Source organism: Acinonyx jubatus, chromosome D4, assembly GCF_027475565.1.
Source record: "Acinonyx jubatus isolate Ajub_Pintada_27869175 chromosome D4, VMU_Ajub_asm_v1.0, whole genome shotgun sequence".
NCBI lineage: Eukaryota > Metazoa > Chordata > Mammalia > Carnivora > Felidae > Acinonyx > Acinonyx jubatus.
The window spans coordinates 5969414-5989474 of NC_069391.1; the positions used below are offsets into that span (position 1 = coordinate 5969414).

General features: G+C 53.8%; 1 protein-coding gene across 2 annotated transcripts in view; it reads right to left on the reverse strand.

The window, feature by feature from the left end:
• Positions 1-15849: 15849 nt before the first annotated feature.
• The window catches only part of NCS1 (neuronal calcium sensor 1), a 50728-nt gene continuing 46516 nt past the window's right edge, over positions 15850-20061 (reverse strand). For both annotated transcript variants that reach the window (XM_053204505.1, XM_053204506.1), the window contains exon 8: positions 15850-19446. The gene's annotated coding sequence lies outside the window, so the exon portion shown is untranslated. The remainder of the gene's footprint in view (positions 19447-20061) is intronic.

A 20061-nucleotide genomic window follows, 5' to 3' on the forward strand; every position in this document is an offset into this window, starting at 1 on the left:
GTGTGAAAGCTATTTAATGGAGAAAGGATAAACTCTTCAAAGGGTGGTCTTGGGGGGCAACTAGACATCCATATGCCAACACTAACAACGAAAAAAAAAAGAAAAAGAAAATAAAAAGAACCCTGACCTGGTTTATACAAAACCAACGGGGAGGGGCGCCTGGCTGTCTCAGTCCATGGAGCACGGAACTCTTGATCTCGGGGTTGTGAGTTCGAGCCCCACGTCGGGTGTAGAGATGACTCAGATGTCCCTCGACAGCCTAAAAAGGTTATGGGCTGCAGGTTAGTTTGCGCCCTTGGGAGTTTGGGGTGACATCTGGAACCGGCCCCCTGTACTCAGAAGGCAGGGAGAGGCCAAAGACGGAGTCAGGGCGCTCCTGATGGGCGTCTGGCAGGCTTACGAAGCAAGGGAACTTATTTAGGAGGTTTGTCTTAGGGACACTTAGGGACAGCAAGACGAGTAGATCTCCCCAGCCGCCAGCAGAATGCTAAAAGTTTCTAAAGAGGTTTTCTGGGGCCTATCGCATACACCGTCCAGACACCTCCAAGACCCCTCACTCTCTCAAAGCGGCGTCCCTGAAGAGCGGCTCCCTCTGTGGGGACAGGGGGCGGGACGTACATTCCGGGGACAGGGGAGAGGGTGAGGAGCCTCCCATTGTTCTGCTTCGGCTCGAGGGTCAGCAGGCAGTCTTGTCCTCTCAGTGACCAACCCCAACAGCGCATGTGTCCATTTACAGGACGTTCTCAAGAAGACAAAAACTCGAGTGATCTAGACAAGAAGCAGTCAATGGTTGCTGTAGGTTAGGAGTGAGGGGAGCCCGTGACGGCAAGAGGCAGCCTAAAGGCATTTTTTTGAGGTGTTAGAAGTGTTCTGGATGCTGAAGGGGGTGGCGATGACCCAGATTTAAACATGTGCTAACACTCACAGAACTTTATACCAGGGGCGCCTGGGTGGCTCAGTCAGTGACGCGTCCAACTCTTGATTCCGGCTCAGGTCACGATCTCAGGGTTTGGGGGATCGAGCCCCGCAATGGGGCTTGGAAGTCCGAGGTCATGCCGCCCACAGGTTCGGTGTCTGGAAAATATTTGCTTCCTGGTTCATAAAATCCCTGCTTGGGGGTCCTCTCTCTCTCAAAATAAATAAGCATAAAAAAAGAAAAGAAAAGTAAGTTTTACTGGATTTTAATTCAAAACCCTAAAAAATAGAGAAGCCCAAAAAGATTAGAATAGAAAGAGCTATCAATCTATAGTTTTGAAACTAATATACCTGAGGCTTTTTTAAAAAGTTTTTTTTGGGGGGGGGGCGGGTCTGGGTGGCTCCGTCGGTTGAGAGTCTGACTTCAGCTCAGGTGACGATCTCACAGTGTGTGGGTTCGAGCCCCGCGTCGGGCTCTGGGCTGACAGCTGAGAGCCTGGAGCCTGCTTCCGATTCTGTGTCTCCCTTTCTCTCTGCCCCTGCCCCGCTCATACTCTGTCTCTCTCAAAAATAAACATTAATAAATAAATAAATAAATAAATAAATAAAATAAAAAGTTTTTTTTTTTTTATTTAAGTCATCTCTACACACAAACCCATTGACAAGGCTCCACCTTCATAGCCTAATCACCTCCCCAAATCCCCTCCAACACCAGCACCTTGGAGGTTAGGATTTCAAGGCGTGAATTTGCAGTGGGGCGGGGCGGGAGACACAAACGTTCAGTCCATCTGACTTTGTTTTCGGCAACAATGACATCATCCTGTGCCTATACTTTGGAATCTGCTTTGTTACTTACAATACGCCATTAAAGAGTCTTCTGCGACCTGACTTTTTTAATGTTTGTTTTTGAGAGAGAGGGTGACAGAGCGCGAGTGGGGAAGGGACAGAAAGAGGGGGAGACACAGAATCTGAAGCAGGCTCCAGGCTCTGGGCTGTTAGCACAGAGCGTGATGCGGGGCTCGAACCTACAAACCGTGAGCTCATGACCTCAGCTGAGGTCAGATGCTTAAGCGACTGAGCCACCCAGGCACTCTTACAACCTGACTTTTTAGTGGCTGCTTTATAATCCATTGTGCCATGGGTACCCCGTAATCTATTCAGCCAATGCCCTATCATCAGACACTTCTGTTGGCTCCTATCTTTCATATTGTATATGTGAAAGCAAAATTTTCAGAAGGATAAAAACATGAGTCACATACAAATAGTGTGACGCAGTCAAGTTCATTAGCCAGGGAATCAGCAGAACGATGAAACTGGTTCAGAGACAATGAAACCATTCGGGGTTGTATACAGTTGGTGAACAAAGGAATGGTGACAGATTGCTAAATTAGATACAACACCGGGATTATTTGGGGGGTTGTTTTCTCGCCGGCAGAAAGGAAAATCTTTGCACTTTACAAATTGCCTACAAATTAGCCTCAAACTTCACAGAGATGAAATACCTGATCCCTAATGGATGGCGTCAGAAAGTCAAAGGGAGTTACGACTCCTGAATCAACCCCATGGACCCTCAGGTGGGCTTGTTAAAAAAAACACCACGGCACCACTTTAAAAAGGAGGCCCAGCCCTCTTTTTTGCCTTATTGCCACTTTCTGAGTTATTTTCCTAAATACAAACAAAGCGATGGTGATTTTTATTTTTATTAACCCTCAGTGAGCACCTTGTAGCTGAAATTGTGCACGCATCCGTAATTATTTTGTTAATTTTTTTTTTTTGAAAGAGAGAGAGAGAGTGCAAGCGGGGTAGGGGCAGAGAGAGAGGGAGACACAGAATCCCAAGCAGGCTCCAGGCGCTAAGCTGTCAGCACAGAGCCCGACGCAGGGCTCGAACCCACGAACCACGAGATCATGACCCGAGCCAAAGTCAGACTCGCAACCGACTGAGCCACCCGGGTGTCCCTATTCATACTTATTTGGGATGGAAAGTTTTCTGGAAGCAGAATTCGGAATTGAAGAATTGAAAAAATATTTTTAAATGATTTTTTTTTAGTTTATTATTTATTTTGAGAGAGAGAGAGAGAGAGAGAAAGAGAGACACGGGAGGGGCAGAGAGAGAGAGAGAGAGAGAAATCCCAAGCAGGCTCCTCACCGCCAGCACAGAGCCTGACGCGGCGCTCGAACCCACAAACCATGAGATTATGACCCAAGCCCAACCCAAGAGTCAGGTGCTTCGCTGATTGAGCCACCCAGGTGCCCCCCAAATACATATTTGTGATAGAAATTGTAGATTGCCCTCAACAAATCTGTACCAATATATCCTTCTTTTTGCAGTAAGTGATGTTCTTCGTTCTCCCACACCCTTTCCAATGTTGAAAGTTGCTTTAAGGGCACCTGGCTGGCTCGGTCGGTGGAGCACGGGACTCTTGATCTCGGCGTCTTGAGTTCGAGCCCCATGTCAAGTGTATAGACGATTTAAAATGTTTGAAAAATAAAGGAAAAAAAAGTCTGTGTCAATACGGTAGATGGAAATACGTTATACTTGTTTTTACATGTATTTCTTGGTTTACTAATGAAGTTGAGCATGTTAAACGTCCTCGGGAGTCACGAAAGTAGGATTTGATTATTGTTAGTAGCATTCTCAAGTTGGCCAACAGACAGCGTAATTTTGGCTTCAGGCGTAGAACCCAGAGATTCGCCTCTTACACGACACCCAGTGCTTCTCCAGAGAAGTACCTTCCTTTCTCTTATTTGTGTTCTTCTGCAAACAGTTGTTTTTTTTTTTTAAATAAACCATCTGAACCATTTTTAAGCGTACAGACCAGGGGCGTCAGGTACATTCACACTGTCGGGCGACCGTCGCACCACCTATCCGTAAAACACTTCATCTCGCAGAACTGAAACTCCGTCCCCCTTCAAGGCCAACTCTCCATTCTTCTCTCTCTCGAGCGCTTGGCAACCACTGTTGACTTGGTCTCCGCATTCGACTCCTCTAGGCACCTCATCTAAGCGGGATCCCACGGTACCTGCCCTTCTGTGTCCTTCTGTGTCATTTCACTTCACAGAATGTCCTCGAGGTTCATCCATGGCACGCTAGTTCCAGGCACTCGGAACTTTGTATCATTTCCTTCCTTTGATGCCTCAGTAGTGTGTTTGTGGCACGGACCCACCACATTTTGCCCATCATTCATCCGTCACGGGACACCCGGGCTGCACTTCTGGCCACCGCGAGTAACGTTGCTTCAACGTGAACGCCTACCGGGTCTTCAAGGCCCGGCTTTCAATTCTTGCGCGTGTATATCGAGAAATGGGGTTGCTGGATCTCATGGTAAGTCTAAGTTTTTGAGGGGCTGCGATGGTAGTTCCTTCCACGATGGCTACACCATTTTACACTCGCGACGGTGCACACAACTTCCAATTGCTCCATATGTGTGCCAACACTTGTTATTTTCTGGGTGTTTTGTTTTCTTTGACGGTAGACATTCCGAGGGGTGTGAGGGGTTTTTTTTTTAAGGAATTTTCTTCAATGTTTTTATTGATTTTTGAGAGGGGGGAGAGGCAGAGAGAGAGAGAGAGAGAGAGAGGGAGTCACAGAATCCGAAGCAGGCTCCAGGCTCCGAGCTGTCAGCACAGAGCCCGACGCGGGGCTCGAACTCATGAGCCATGAGATCACGACCTGAGCCCAAGTCAGACGCTCAATGGACTGAGCCACCCAGGTGCCCCCCCTTTTTTTAAAAAATATAATTTATTGTCAAAGCGGCTAACATACAGTGTGTAAAGTGTGATCTTGGTTTTGGGGGTAGATTCCCATGGTTCATCACTCACATACGACACCCAGTGCTCATCCCAACAAGTGCCCTCCTCAATGCCCATCACCCATTTAACCCACTCCCCCACCTCCCAGCCCCCATCAACCCTCAATTTATTCTCTGTATTTCAGAGTCTTGCCTCCCTCTCTGTTTTTAGCTTATTTTTCCTTCCCTTCACCTATGGGTTCATCGTGAAGCCTCTCAAATTCCACATATGAGTGAAATCATATGATATCTGTCTACAAAAAGAGGATTTTCAAGAAAATACGATTTAAACATCTATCAGGAGGGGCGCCTGGCTGGCTTAGTCGGTGGAGGGTGCAAGTCTTAACCTTGGGGTTGTGAGCTCAAGCCCCACGGTATAGAGATTGCTTAAAAATAAAATCTTTTGCAAAATCTAACAGGAGTCCAAGCGTAATGTTAATATCCATGTATTCACCTTCTCTGAGCCTCCGTTTTCTCATCTGTAAAATGGGGGTAACGGTACCCACCTCCTGGATTGTTGCAATGGTTCCCTGGGATCACCTCTTCAATAAATCCTGGCCCTTGAAGCCTTCGTGCAGGACCTTTTCTGGGGAGCCTGAAAGTATGATGGGAACCGAAGCACGCATGAGCAGTGAGCACCCAGCAGAATCCAGAGAGGGAATACTTCAGCCTTGAGATCTGGAGAGCCCCCAGGCCAGCAGACAACTCCGTCGGTAGGATGGGGCTCAGGCCTCCGCCCTTAGAGCTCATCACATCAAGGGCCCTTCGAAGAACCGGGGGCTTCCTGATGAGGCCTGCCTGGGGGAGGAGCCCAGGAGGATCACAGGATCATTTGTTGAGTGTTTCCTTTGTTAATTTTTTTTCATGTGCATTTATTTTTGAGCGAAAAAGAGACAAAGAGAGACAGAGCACGAGTGGGGGAGGGGCAGAGAGAGAGGGAGACACAGAATCCGAAACGGGCTCCGGGCTCTGAGCCGGCAGCACAGAGCCCGACACGAGGCTCGAACTCATGAGCTGTGAGGTCATGACCTGAGCCGGAGTCTGACGCTTCACCGACTGAGCCCCCCAGGCGCCCTTGTCGAGTGTTTTCTACGTATAGTGTGAGTCTCACACTGGGCTGGGAGGCGGACCCTCCTGGGATCCCCACTTGGCAGAAGAGGAGAGAGAGAGTGTACTGTCCCCGCTGATGTGAGGATTGTGCGTGTGACAGTGGCACGATGTACCTACACCCTCCTGGAGCCACTTGGAGAGTCTGGGGGGCGGGCAGGGACTCCCTTCCCTTCCGCAGATCCACATGGGCTCGGTCACCCCAACTTAAAGACTAGAGAGCACACAGAAGGAAAGAAGTCCTGACATGCGACACATGCTGCAACAGGGACGAGCCTCAAAACCATCATGCTACGTGGAAGAAGCCAGACACGAAGGGACAAACGTTGCATGACTCCATTTTTAGGAAATATCCAGAACAGGCAAATCCGCGGAGACAGAAAGCCGACGAGGGGTTCCCTAGGGCCGAGGACAGGGGGACAAATGGAGTGGCTGCTTCGTTGGGAACAGGGCGTCTTTCTCTCTAGACAGAGGGGCTGATTGCACAGCACTGTGGATGTGCTAAATGCCCCTGAATTGAACACATCGAAACGGCTGATGGCCAACTTTGTGTTATGGGAATTTTAGGTCAATGAACAACAACAAAAAAATGAATCTCCAGGAGCCTGGGTGGTGCAGTCACCGAGCGTCGGACTTCGGCTCGGGTCACAATCTCGCGGTTCGTGGGTTCGAGCCCCGCGTCGGGCTCTGTGCTGACAGCTCAGAGCCTGGAGCCTGCTTTGGATTCTGGGTCCCCCTCTCTCTCTGCTCCTTCCCTGCTCGTGCTCTCTCTCTCTCTCTCTCTCTCTCTCTCTCTCTTAAAAATAAATAAATAAATAAATAAATAAATAATAAGCATTAAAAGAAACATGAATCCTGAGAGGCACAATCGTGTTGACTAAGGCCTAATTCATCAGCGTTTGCCCTCTCTGCTCGTGACTGCTGGTTGGATCGCAGCGGTAACATGTAGCCCCAGAAAGTAACCCTCAACCTCTGGGAATAAAATGATCCTTCTCTTCTGTGTTCTCGGCCTGATCGGTTACATATTTGAAGTCCGTTCCGTTGATATAGTTCAACTTCGTCTTTCATTTTTGTGGAACGCTTATGGCACGAAAGCGTTAAATACATTACTCTTTTCGATTGCAAACGCGCACACACGCGCGCGCACACACACACACACACACACACGTCGGGGAACAGTAGCCACTCAGGGTGTTCAGATGCTACTTCCGGTGGATCCGAACCCGGTCTGGTTGACCCGAGGTGAGGGTGAAGCGCTCCCCGCGATGGCCGGCGGGGACCGGGACTCCGGAAGTGGCTGCGTGTCCCCTCGTGCTCCCTGGGCAAGCTGCTTCTGCTCGTGAGGAGCTAGGGACGCATTACAAATCATTTCATTTCACTTTATGGGAAAAACCACGTTCGCATCCCTTTCCGTCCCCTGTGTCTTTGTAAGCTCTCCGTTTTCTTGTGGCCCGGAGCAGAGCTCAGCCCGTTTTGCGCTGGGTATGGATCTGGGGAATTTCCGAGTTACCGATGCTAGTCGCAGAGACTGCCGACAGAAGGGCTGCCTTTGCTGCGGAGTTCCCTGATTCTTTGAGTCCTCGCGGCTCCAGAAAAGGAGGGCACAGGAAAGGCAGCAGCAAGGTCACGGTTAAGTCTAAACCCCTCCCCGGATGAGCAAAAGGCAGGGGCTTTCTCCCTGCTCTTGGCACAGCATCCTTCATGCACTTGGAGGGTTTTAGGGGCTTGGGGTGCTCCAGAGACAGCAACTGGGGCAGGCGCAGGGAGGGCAGAAGATCTGTGAGCAGGGAGGGAGCCTCCCTGGGCCACTGAATGGTTCTGCCTGGGCTCCTGACTTGGGTCTTTCCCTCTAGGATCTGGGACTCAGATCGGGATCTTGAGTGCGGTCTAACATGGCAGAAATGGTGACAGACAGAAGCTGGGGGCCATGCTGCTGGACCCGATTTGGACCAAATGAAAGGGGCAGCAACATTGGGATGGGGGCCAGTGGATGTTAGCAATAGTCATACCACCTTCCCTTTGCGAAAGGCCTTCAGACGTGTGAATCCATTGATTCTCAATGGAAAAAAAAAATGTGCTTCTATCGTCCCCACTTTACATACGGGGAAACTGAGGCTAAGAGGGGTTCATATGCAGGGGTGCCTGGGTGGCTCAGTCGGTTGAGTGTCCGACTTCGGCTCAGGTTCGTGAGTTCGAGCCCCGTGTCGGGCTCTGTGCTGGCAGCTCGGAGCCCGGAGCCTGCTTCGGATTCCGTGTCTCCCCATCTCTCGGCCCCTCCCCTGCTCATGCTCTGTCTCTCAATAAGAAATAAATGTTAAAAAGAAAAATTTTTTTTTAAAAAGAGGGGTTCATATTCAGTATTCCCCCAGATCCCTCAGTGGGCAGAGGTGCCACGACGGGAACCCAGGGAAAGGACATAATGATGTTGTGTTGGTGAGGCAAGAAACTTTGGGGGAGGAGGGGGGCCCTCTTCCTAACCCCCGCAGCATTTAATTTACAGCCAGATGATACGGCCAGTGGGGTGGCTTAGAGATGTCTTGACCCCAGCCCACAATGCCAATGAGAGCTGTCTTTTCCCAGGCCCCACCCTGCCCCGGGAATCCCAGGCCTCCCCAGGTCACCGGGAGGTCAATCAGATCCCTTCTTGTGAAAGAAACCCTCTTGTCCTGCCTTGTCCACAGAGTGGTCAGGAGGAGTGAGGGTGGGTGGGTCAGGGGAGTGGCCGGCTCCTTGCCTCCTTGACTTCCCGGAGCGTCCAGGGCAGACAGAGGCCAGAAGCCAGCCAAGGACACCCAACTAGGGCCAGCCCTTTAAGGGAGCCAAGGGTCTGACTTGTCTTCGCATCAAGAAAACGACATTTCCTCACATGAGGATTTAGCCCCGTGGCCCTGGTGGAAAATTCCAGACTCTGGGAAGTGCCAGTTCTAGGTGGAGTCAGAGAGAGACAGAGAGAGAGAGAGAGAGAGAGAGAGAGACAGAGAGAGAGAACACAAGGCCAAAGGTGATGGGTCATAGTGGTAGTTGTGGCTTTGGGTCCCGTACTTTTGGCCTCAAATCCCTCTTCTCCCATTTAGTGGCTCTGAGACTAGATTTCGTCATCTGAAAAGGGAGATAAGGACAGCAGCTACCTCACTGGATGGGAGGGGACAGCGCACAGGTGCAGTGGTTGGCAGAGACAGGGGCGAGGAGGGGCTGGGAGCCAGCATGAGCAAAGCCATCATTGCAACCGTGACGACTGCACGTGGGCGTTCGTGGAGAGCCCAGCACCAATCAGCACGCTCTGTCCCCAGCCAGGTGATGTTTATGACAACGCTCTGCAAGGTGAATCCCATGATCAACCCCATTTTACAGCTCCAATCCTGCCCAGGAGGGGCCCTGGGACCCTTTCCAGACTTTCTGCTTCCATTCCTATGCCCTGGAGAATCCCTCCCTCCCACCCCCACCTCCCACACACACTTCATTGGCTACCCAGGTGTGGATGGGGCTCTAGGGCTTGGGTACCCTCAGGGTCCCGGGGCCCCCAGCCCCAAGTAGGTTGTGAGCAGGACCCTCTTCGCTGGGCCCAGCCTCTGCCCCTACCTCTGTCCCCTTGCCTCCCCCACCCTGCTCTGAGCTGCTTCTCCCATTGATGGACCCAGTTGGGCAGGGTCATAGTAGACCTTACCATGGTAGGTCTTGGTAGACCTTACCTCCCTCAGCACTAAGCACCCGGCAAGAACAGTGGTGAACAACCACCGCCCAGATCTGGACTGAACAGAAGCTACCTCCCCCCCAGCCCCCTTCCTCCGACCAACCGCAGTTTGATCGGAGCCTGGAAGTCCTTACACGCTGTGAGACTTGGACAAGTACCTCCCCTCTGGGCCTCAGCACCCTTGTCTGTGAAATGTGGGGTGGTAATACTGAGACTGGCCTCAAGGGGGCGCTGCCAGAAAGAGTCAATGAGCTAATGCATGCGAACCTAGCACACAACCATTTTGCTCAAGCTCAGTATTGTCATGATCACTTTGCTAACAGTTAAAATGGGTGAGTTACAGAGAAGGGGCTTTCCACCTGGGTTCCCAAAAGCACAGAAAGAGGGCCACGGGGTGATAAGCTCAGACACCCCCGGCTTGTGTGGGTGCCAACTCCCTGAAGGTGACCTGTATCTTGTCCTTCTGTGTGGATCATATCCTAGAAAAATCTGATGTTTCACTGGCATATAGGCAGCTGCCGTTGGCTCCGTCTGCCTTCCCCTCTCCCCTGGTTTGTCTATGTCCTATAATCCTCTCTCTGCACCTTTGCACCTGCTGTTCCCTGCCTGGGATGCCCTTCCCTCCTCCTCATTCATTTGGATCTTGCCATTCTTCAAGGCCACCCCAAGCCCCTCTTCATTCAGGAGGACCCCTGGTGACTGCAGGTGGGCCCCCCCATTGAGTCACTTGGTCGGCCTTGCCCATCCATGGCTGGTGTTCCTGACCGTCTATGGGCGTGCCCTCCTTCTTGAACTAACCAGCACGTTTATCAAAGGCTGTGGCCAAAGCCCAACACTGTGACCACCCAGCACGCTAAAGGGGAGCGGAATATGCCACCGCAACATCTGCCCCTTTGGCCTAAGGATTATTTTGAGCTGATTATTTTTGAGAAGCAGCAGGAGACGCTCTAGAAACAGAGTAGAAGGGAAATCTGTATTTCTAAAGGAAATGTCCGTTAGAAAAGGTACCGGTCCCTGGAAGGGAGCTACTACCAGAGATAACTTTATTTTTGTCCGAGAGACTTCCCTGCAAAGCAAGGTAACATTTGTCTCGTATGCATTTCTTCTTCTCATCTTCCCGTGAGCTGCTTCCTCCCCACCTAGAAGCCCCAAACCCCTATCCCTTTCCTGAGCTCAGGATGGCACATGAGTAAATCATCTGGCCACTTTGGGAGTGATAGCTTTTCGTGACTCCCATGTGTACGTATACAACTACATCTGCTTTTTCCTGTTGATCTGTCTTATGGCAATTGAATTCTTGGACCAGCCACAGAACCTGGACTAGTAGGAGGGGAATTTTTTCCTCCCCAACAGTTCACGTACCAGCCCCGTTCGTCCCTGCAGAAGTTACTTAAGGACTCCAGTTCACTTTAAACTGTCGCCTCGAAACTGCCTAGAAAACCCAGCATTGGGCTAGTTGATTTGATGCATGACTCTGAACTTCAGAGGGGGCTGGAGACTTTCCCTGACGATGACGATGATTCCCTTCCAGTGATGGGGATCTTCCCTTCCCTTCCCTTCCCTTCCCTTCCCTTCCCTCTCCTCCCAGGCTGGCCCGGGGCACCTTCACCCCAAGGTCCCAGCCTCTGACCTTATACAAATATCCTTCGGGAAGAAAAAAAAAAAAAAAAAAACAGGGAGGGGGATACAACATAAGAGACTCTTAAATACAGAGAACACACCAGCAGACCCGTGACTAAAATAGAACCCACCCTCAGCCGGATGATGATTCCTCCCCGTCTCTGAACAACGCTGGTTTATGTTTCATCACATTTGTTAATTCTAAGATCTGCTTATGCAATGCCTTTATTTCGGGTCTCTGGGGAACGGGCACAGGCTGTGAGATGGGAGTTGGAAGAGATTGCGAGGAGCTCTGGGCCTGCCAGCCTCGCCTCCCCGGGCCCCCCAACACAAGGCCAGCCCGCCCAGTGCCCTCACTGTGGTTTCCCAGCAAAGACCCAACGAGACTAGTCGTGCGGGACCTCCTAGGGCCACCCCCACCCCGGCCTCTGTCTCCCATCCCTAGTCCTTCAGTGAAAGCCCTCCGCCCGGGAGCCCTCCCCAATGGCACCCTCGGTCCCTAAGCCTGTGGAGGAGGGCACAGTGAGACCGGAAGAGGAAAAAGGAAGCTACAGGCAAGGAGAGATGATGTGGGGGACACACTGCCCTGTGCGGTTTTGTTAAATCACTTTAGCGTAAGTTGAGAGTTTAGATGCAGACATTTGTCGGTGGCATCTGATCGTTTAAAATGACCCAGGAGCGGGGCGCCTGGGTGGCTCTGTCGGTTAAGTGCCCGACTTCAGCTCAGGTCATGGTCTCACGGCTTGTGAGTTCGAGTCCCGCGTCAGGCTCTGTGCTGACCGCTTGGAGCCTGCTTCCAATTCAGTATCTCCCTCTCTCTCCGCCCCTCCCCTGCTCACGCTCTGTCTCTCTCTCCTTCAAAAATAAGTAGACATTTAAAAAAAATTTTTTTAATAAATAAAAATAAAACGACCCAGGGGCTGGTTCTGTCGGTAGAGCATGCGACCCTATATCTCAGGGTTGTGAGTTCAAGCCCCACGTTGACTCCGTGGGGTCAGGGACCCAGGTCCTAGGAAGGCTTGTTTCCGAATCCTCAGTCCAGCCAGAGGGAAAGGGACCCTGAAAGACGAGTTGTGCGCATCCTTCTCCTCCCATTGGTCAAAACTGAGTCATGTGGCCATATTCAGTGACAAGGGAGGCTGGGAAATGTAGTCCTTTATTGCATGCAGCCCTGCACAGCTAAGAGGGGTCAAGAGATATGAGAACAAATAGAAGCCTCCACCATAACCATGTGAGCTCACTTTTCCTGCACTCAGGTGGCCTTAAAGCCCCTCTCCATGCCCACCGCCCTGCCCGGCTCCTCCAGACCAGGGAACCTGGAGGGTATAAAGTTTCTGTCCCTAAATGTGATCCAATGGAACCTGGTCTGGGCCCGCCCCCAAAAGATGGCGGGAAGGAGGTCAGCCAGAGCAGAGCAGGGGTCCGCACATCTCATTCCCCACCCCCCTGTCCCTACTGCCCACCCTCCTCTTTTCCTTCTCCTCTCTATGCCCGGTGATGCTCTGAATTGGGCTCCGGGGAAAAAGAGTCAGGGAGATACTTTCGAACATGCAGACATGAGTTTGGGGGTTGGCAGGCTAAAGGGATAGGGTGGGGAGAAGTGGGGCCATCCTGGGGTGGGGGGCGGGGGGTTCATCCATGCTGTCACACCCAGGTGACAGCCAGTTAGAGACATCCTGGAAAAGCAGGTGGCCCAGACGGGGAAGAGAGGCCAGGCGTCTGCCTCCGTGGAGCCTCAACCCACAGGGGCAGGTCAGTGCAGACCTCAGCTTGATCCAGAGCGAGGGACTCTGACCCATCACTTGCCCACAGCCCATGTGCCGCAGGAACTCTGAACCTTGTCCCCGCAGATGCCTCCCCAGGCTGCCTGGAAAACATGGGAGTCGACTCCGGTGACAGCTATCACCTACTACAAGTTCACCGCGTGCTAGAGACACGGCCCCAGCTACCCTCACTCCAGCCCCTCGACAGATCCTTCCAGAGGTCTTTTCTGACCCTCCAGAGGGTCAGGTCTTTCCAGAGAGAGGTGCCCCCATGCACTTACTTACTTTGAACGCTTAGGTGGAACTGAAGGGTGTGCGTGGAGATTACCTCCAGTTTCTGCCTCACAGACAGTCCCTTAGCATCTGAAATACCCTAGTTAGGAATCTGCTCTCCAGAAGGTATCGCATAGGCATTTAAAAAAATGTTTATTTATTTTTGAGAGAGAGGGAGGGGGGCTGGGGAGAGAGAGCGAGAATGCGAGCAGGGGAGGGGCGGGGGGGGCAGAGGATCTGAAGCAGCCTTGGCACTGACAGCAGAGAGCCCCACGTGGGGCTCGAACCCACGAACTGTGAGATCATGACCCAAGCGTTGGTCGGATGCTTAGCCGACTGAGCCACCCAGGAGCCCCTGTGGTACCAATTTTAATAACAGTACATATTTAAAATGCTAATGTGGGGGCGCCCGGGTGACTCAGTCGGTTACGCATCCGACTTACGCTTGGGTCATGATCTCACAGTTCGTGGGTTCGAGCCCCACGCCGGGCTCTGTGCGGACGGTGTGGAGCCTGCTGGGGATTCTCTCTGCCTCTCTTCTGCTCTCGCTCTCTCTCTCTCCTTCAAAATAAATGAATACACTTAAAAAAAAATCGATACCACAGTTTATTCCTTAGCAAAGAACTGTTAGAAATGACTTTATTCTTAGGAGAAGCATGAGGTGGTCAGAGAAGCCGACTGGCTAAAAGGTTCCCGGCAGTGAGCTCGGCAGCCTGGCACCTCCCCGGGGGTGCTCTGGGGCAAGACCCTGGGGTCTTGGTCCCCTGGCTCCTTGGACAGCCAGGCACGGGGGTCTGGCTTCTTTCGTATTTGTTTGCTAGTAAATATTGCGACATTTGGCGGAGTTAAGACCTGCTTTCGTTATAGCATTCCATCTGGTGGCAAGGCTGTTGGGGCAGTGGGTCTAGGAAGCCATCATCTGCCTCTAACTAGGGGTCCACATTTGTACCAGAAAACCTGGTCAGTTAGAATACATGCCCCATGGCAAGCGGTGGAGGCTGGCTGGGAACTACGTCTGATCCTGGCACCGGCGCCCCTAACCACCAAACCACACTGCCCTCCCACATTGCCTTCGACTCGCTCCCACGTGTCTAGAGTTCTAGCCTTTACTCGAGACCCTGCCAGGCTCAGGCACTATGCTGGGTGCCCACAGTGGCCACAAAGGGTGCCATCTTTGGGTGCCCCCTTTCAGTGGCCGCTGTAGCCCCCAAGTGGAAACTATGTGGGGCCCTCGGGCTGCGTCTGGCGGGTGGCGACGGTCGGATGATTCCTTTCACAAGACCAACTCTGAAACATAACCCGTTTCCGCATGGCGGCGGGGGAGGGGGGCTCGTTCTCATGTTGGCCGTTCGGGATTTTCCCAAGAACCTTTGGCCCAGAGCAATAATGGATTTTCAACCAACAGGGACATCCCTGTAGCGACATCACCTTCTATTGTTCTGCAAACTAATGCTTTCTTGGCAAGTTCTGGAAGGGGCCATCGCTTCCTCTAATTCCTCCTCTCCCCCAATCACCCAGCACGTGGGAGGGCCCCCTCCCCCCTGTGTATTGAGAAAGCGCTGGTTCCTCGCCTGAGGGCAAGAGGGGGCCCCTCCAAGATCCCAGGTTGCAGGAGGGCCTAGCGAAGGCCTAGCCTTTGTTTTCAAACCTTTAACAATCTTTAGAGAAACGCTTTAGGGACCCCCAGGAGAGGACACAGGCAGGAATGGCCACGCTGGCCGGGGGTGAGACGTGGGGTCGGGGCCCACGCTGGGGACGCCTGGGCTTCCCACGACACTCCTTGCAATGCGCTGGTTTAACCGTTACGCCCACGCCTCTCACTTGGCACCGTCTTTGTCTTGGGGAACCTGGGCAGACAACCCCCGAAGCGAGAGAAAGGGGGTCACGGGGGGGGGGGGGGGGGGAGGAAGAAGCCTGCGATGAAACGAAAAAAAAAGAACAGAAACAGACAAAGCAACAGGTCCACACAAGGGAGGCAAGGACAAGTCAGGAAGCGTGTTTAATTGGCATGGCACAGAAGACATACATCAGGAGCACGAGAGGAGGCCTGGGCACACTGCGGGGCCCCTGTCCGCCCCAGGGCCTCGCCCCGCCCCCACCAGCACCTCCAGGACAAGGGCCTGCTTCTTCCCCAGAGACAGACACCAGCGGATTCAGACAGGACAGCGGCCCCCAAAAGAGGCCCCGAGGGGGTTGGAAAGGCAAAGAGGCAAACAGAAAGAACACGACCATAGCCAGGAAACGTTGCTTTTGTTTTGTTTTGTTTTTTGGTAAGAGTTGTCCAAATTCCTTTACAAAGTTGCAGGCTCCGGGTCAGGGGGCGGGGAACGTGACCACTCAGACTGCCCTGCCCCACTGGCCTTCGACCTCTGCAAGGTGACCGTGACGCCCATACCCACTCCCCACTTCCCCCTTCGCCCTGTGAGGGACAGACACTTGCTCCCATCTGAGGGACAGAGGAACTGAGCGGGAGCCACTTGCCCCGAGCCTCAGAGAAAGCTGGTCACTGAATCCAACTGGGAGCAGGTGGCTGTCCCCGGAGCCACGGGCCGGGGCCACCGTCAAGATGCAGGAAAAACAGAGCGGCACGGGCTGTGGGGCGAGGCGAGGCGGATTCTGCGTTTGTCCCAGGCCTGGGCAGTAGACAGGAGCCTGAGCCTAGAGGCCAAGACAGAAGATGGGACCAGCTGTTTATTCAACAAAAGCCTTTTATTCATTCAAAAATCAACCATTGGGTTTATTCCGCAGATATTAAAAAAAAGGGGGGGGCAAGGCTTCCCATCACGGCGCCCTTATGCTCATTAACTTGCTAGCCCTGGGGGAGACCAAGAAGAGGGGCACCTCGGACACACACTGCCAGTCACGGGAGGTTGGGGCCCAGGACACCTCCCGCTGTCCCCCCTCCAATCTCCGGTTGGGCCTGACGGGGTCCCCACATGCCTTTGCAGCTCCCGGCCACCAGGGGGCGTGCCCGCGTTCCCTCGGACCCCGGAGGCGCCGCGGGGAACCGGGTGGCTTTTCACTGGGTCCGCAGAGGGACTCTCTCCAGGGAGAGGGTGTCTCTCCCGGGGGAGATCTAGGGCACCCCGCCCCCCGCCTTCCTCCCCTCAGAGAAGAGACGCGTTCCCGAAAGCCCAGGTGTCGTCTGGGAAGTTGGCTGTCAAAGTGAAAAGCATCTCGGGGAAAGGAGGACACACACATTTGCCTTGACATTGAACGTTGCCTGGTTAAATATCAGGAAGTCTGTCATTCTGGTCAATGCCATCAACAGAGTGGGGAGCGGACACTGTGGGGGAGAGGCCAAGGCCGCTGCTCCTGGGCCAGGAAGCGAGGAGTGAGGGCCGGCGGAGGGACTGAGAGCCTGGCCTTCGGTGGGTCTGGAATCCCCAGAGAGCAGCATGTGACCCACCTGGGCCTGCGGAGGGAGGGGGGTGAATCGGTGCCGGGGACAGAGGCCCACAGCTGCTCAGGTTCCATATCTGGAGGCCTGGTGAGAGGAGGGGACACAACTGTCCCTGCCCGGCCACCTCGGGCACAAATGGCCAGTATCCAGCACCTTGCCCAACAAGAAGGGCGGCCCTTCCCTGCAGCTCTGGGCCGTCCCCAGGACATGGACCCGAGGTGCGCCTGAGCCACGGGTCCACGGTCCCGCCTGCTAAGGCCAAAAGCCCCACCTGTGGCTCCAAACTAAACGGCCGAAGGGCAAGAATGGAGAAAGAAGGCCTCACAGACACCTGCTCCACAGACACCCAGGAATCGATGCCCATGCCGGAGCTGGCAGGATCTGTCACTCCTGACCCTGGGTGGTCCTGGGCTACGAGTCCCTCACTGAGATGGTGCCTCTAACACTGGGCTGTGCGACTGCTCCTTCCCACTGGGCCAGAGATGCACATCGAGGCTCAGGCAGAAGGCAGGGGAGGAATGCCACGCGGGGAACCACCCCTCCCCCCCACGCAACCCCAAGCCACCAAGTTCATCCCAACCTGCAAAGTCGCCTGTGAGAGCTGAAGCGCTCCCCGTGCCTGCGCGATCCGGGGGCTTACAGTGGATGCAGAGCGCAGCCCGAGGCTCTGCTGAGCAAGAAAGGAGTCTGGGACGAGCTGAGCGGTCCGGCCAGCGGGAAGGGACACGCAAGGCCCGCCCCAGCAGCGCCGCTCTCTGGCGGAGGGTCTGTCGGCTGAGGGTTAATTGGCAGACGCTCTGGCCTCCCGGGAAAGTGCAAAGTGAGAACCAAGGACAATTCAAAGTGAGAACTGAAGGCCAGCTTTTTCTCTCCCAGGGCTGGGGCAAGCAAGAAAGGGGACAGGCTGCTGAGTTCGCCAAGAAGCAGGAATTCGAGACTCAGGCCTGGCCCTAAATAGTCTGGGAGGCTGCTTCTCAGTCCGGGAGCCTTCCCTGGAAGAGGACTGGTTCTGGGCCAAAAAATAAAGACAGCCCAAGAGTCCAGGAGGGACCAGGAAGAGCTGAAGAGAGAACAAGGTAGGTCATCTGATCCCGCACACAACCACCAGTGGCTTCCATGTCCCTGAAGACTTGTGCCAAGAGACAGGAGACGGCCTCACACCGTGCCCATGCCTGCTGAGGCCTGGCAAACAGCCGAAGACCGCAGAATCATAAATGCAAGAAACCCAGGCTCACAATGACACAGCGTCGGTGTGGATACAGGAAACTTCCAGATCGACCAGCCCAAGCCTCCTGGTTCTGCCGCTGGGGTAGCTGGGGCCCAGAGAGGGCAGGGGGCTGCCTGTGATCGCAGAGCAAGGGCCAGCCGCAGGCTCCCGGAGAGGCTCCCTGGCCTCTGACTTTCCTGGTGGCGGTTCTGGGGCCACCCGGTCTCAGTGGCAGGCAGTGTTACAAGCTTCCTATGAGCACATATGGGCTGCAGCCCCAAGGGACAGCCACTACCAGACTGGACCGTCTGCGGCCCTTCCCTCCTGCCCTCCCTCCCAGCGTTTAAGCTGAGAGAGGAAAGGGAAGGGGGAGGCCATGTGATCTACGGGACAAGGCAGACGGGCAGGCAGAAAAGCAAGTGGGAGAGAACGGAAGGACGCTCTTCAAAACCCACCAAGGAGGGAGAAGGAAACTTTCCTCTGCTCACCGGCTTGCCAAGAGCGTCCTCCCCCGCCGCCTTTCCTTACGCACCCCATCCCACCTTCCGGGCTCCCAGTCCCCAGGCTGCTGCAAGCGCCAAGCAAGAGTGGAGAAACCAAAAGACGTCCCCTGTTTGTCCTCAGAAAAGATGCTCTGGACCCAGAAGAGGAACAGAAGGGGGAGTACGGACAGGAAGCAGAGAAAAGGGGTTCAAGAAGGAGGCATTCGGGCTGGGGGAACAGTGCATTAGCCATTTAAGAAACCCACCCTTCCCCTCTCCAAACATCAAGCACAGTATCTGGAAAAAAAAAAAAAAAAAAAGAAGAGAAAAAGAAAAAAAAGGTTTTTGGCTTCTTGGCCGCTTCAGGCCACCATTCTCTCCGGCGCAGGTGGGCGAGGGCGTGCGCATATAAACGGTAGGCCCCGCATCCCTGGGAACTTTGGACACACGAGGCAGCAGCAACAGTTAACAACCAATAAATAAAAGATATCAATTATATATGTATAAAAAAAAAAAACCTCACTTTCCCCACAAAAAGCACAATACTGTTATCACAAAAAAAAAAAATCATCATCATCATAATTAATCATCCTTGCCACGCAGGTGGTCTGGCTGCTCGAGGACGGGATGACCAATAACGCGAATCGGGCAGGCCCCCCCCAATGCCCCCGAGCACACCGTGGCCGAGGCCGTGACTCCCCGTGGCCTCTCCAGCTGCCGAAGGACAGCCGAGGCGGGAGGCAGTCTTCTCTGAGGTCTACGGCAGCCTTCTCCCCATCTGTCAGTCTGTATCTTCTAGGACAGAAGGTGGTTGTTTTTTTCTTTTTTTTCTTTTTTTTTTTCCCTTTGTCAATGTCTGTTTGAAATTAAAAAAAAAAAAAAAAAAGCACACGCACAGGAGAGCAGGAAGGACCCAGAGGCTGCCCGCGAAGCAGCCGAGGCCTTGGTTTTGCAGAGGGCTGTAGCCTTTTCCGTTTCGTGTCGGTTTCTGGACAAGCAGAGGTTGTTGGCAATTGGAGACAGTGGCTTCAGGCGGCGGTGGGTGCAGGGCAGGGGGGAGGAGAGCCGGGCCCCACGGCTCCAGGGCAGCCCGGCTGGGTGTAGATGCGGAGAGAGGCTGGGGGAACACAGGAGGGAGGCGTTGGGGGCGGAGGTGGCCTCATGGCACGGGAGGAGGTGAGTGGTTCCCAGGCATCTGGAAGACACAAGGAGGTGAGACAGGTGCGGAGCTGGCTGGCTGCCCGGGACCCACGCCCACGGAGCCGGCAGGGGAGCCAACTGGAGGGCCGGGGGGCATTCCGTCAGAAGTCCTAAAATTCAGCGTGCGCACCCTCGGATCCACCTGTTTGGCGCTTCGCATGTCTCCTTAAGAAGCAAAGGAGGCGTTTCCCACAGTATCATCTGCGATAGCGACACACAAAGGGAGGGAGCGAGCTAGGGAGCTGGTCGGATAAATGAGGGCGCAGCCCTAGGATCGGATAACTTGCAGCCACGAAGGCCGAGGCGTGGCGTGGCCGACAGGCACAGAAGATGTTCAACAGGCTTTGTCACCGGGGACACACAAATAAACCCCACAATGAGACACCACCCCACACCCGCCGGGATGGCTATCCTCCACACGCGGGGACGTCACAAGTGTTGGCCAGGGCCTGGAGACGTTAGGACCCTCACCCTTGCTGGTGGCAGTGCAAACGGTGGCACCCAAAAGGTCCAACGCAGTTACCATGGGGTCTAGCGGTTTTGCTCCCAGGTAAAAAGGGAACGAGGTCCTGAAACCCGCTCCGACAAGGAGCCCCGAAGACGTTACGCC